This window comes from Bison bison, unplaced genomic scaffold (genome assembly GCF_000754665.1).
Source record: "Bison bison bison isolate TAMUID 2011002044 unplaced genomic scaffold, Bison_UMD1.0 scf7180017864331, whole genome shotgun sequence".
In the NCBI taxonomy this organism is placed as follows: domain Eukaryota; kingdom Metazoa; phylum Chordata; class Mammalia; order Artiodactyla; family Bovidae; genus Bison; species Bison bison.
The window spans coordinates 3,887,765-3,888,847 of record NW_011494903.1 but is presented as its reverse complement, the minus strand read 5'-3'; the positions used below and the strand labels follow the sequence as shown (position 1 = coordinate 3,888,847).

At 46.0% G+C, this 1,083-nt stretch overlaps 1 protein-coding gene across 1 annotated transcript in view; it reads left to right on the top strand.

Moving 5' to 3' along the window:
* The window catches only part of OSMR (oncostatin M receptor), a 67,934-nt gene that overhangs the window by 55,507 nt on the left and 11,344 nt on the right, over positions 1-1,083 (top strand). The gene's annotated exons all lie outside the window — the stretch shown is intronic.

The following is a 1,083-nucleotide window of genomic DNA, read 5'->3' as shown; positions in this document are numbered from 1 at the left end:
CTGATAGATAAAGGAAACTCTACCTCCAGGGAGGCTCAGCTCAAACAACTCTGCTAAACACTCTTCTCTTTTGGGGTCATCCTCATCTGTGGGTTCCTACCCTGTCTTCCTTCCTCATGCCCTGCCTTCAGAACCCACTCCATCCTTTAGTGAGCCTCTATCCAGCCTTCCGATATGGTCCAGATTCTTATGTCTCTAGAGTGGATAAAGGCACTGATGTGCTATGAGACAGACCAAGGAGGTTCAGCCAATTCATGCTAAAGTGTGAATGACTGAAAAGATTCCCTTTTTCTTTGCCTTTCCCTTCATTTCTCCAGACATATTTGCAAGGTTAGAGAAGCAGCTTGGGAGAGGTATGCTTTAAGTTTGGGGTGAAATTATAGTCAGTGTGAATAAATGGAAAATGTCAGTTTCAGCATGAAAGAGATTTGTGTCTCTGATGAAGAAAGACAGAAGCTGTGTGGGTAGGATAGACACAGGCCTTCGTGGGAACCCCTGACCTTATACCTGGGGCTGCACATTTGTTTGGGTGCTCCCAGCTGGATGATAATTTGGTGCCCTGGAAGATTTAATAGCACCCATCAACATTCAGCTGTAATTAGAATTGCCAGATAAAAGAAAAGATGCCTCATCAAATATGAACTGCAGAGAAACAAGAAGTACATTTGGAGTATTAAGTCCATCCCATGTCATATCTGCTTGTACCACACTGGTTGCCTCTCTGAACAGCTGCTTGCAGGCCCAATCCTTGATCAGAGTCTGCTTTCACTCAAGTGACCACCGGGGCCCACTGCCTTCTGAACAGTGGGAGGCTGTGGAATCCGCCTTGGAAACAGAAGTTCTTATCCTAGACCTAGACTGACCTACTTGAAATCAGCAGAGCTGTAGTCCATTGAGACCATCACCTTTTTTTGTCCAATTGTCGGATGTTAGGAAGACTATCCCGGAGAAGGCAATGGCACCCCACTCCAGTACTTTTGCCTAGAAAATCCCATGGAAGGAGGAGCCTGGTAGGCTGCAGTCCATGGGGTCGCTAGAGTCAGACATGACTGAGCAACTTCACTTTCACTTTTCACTTTCATG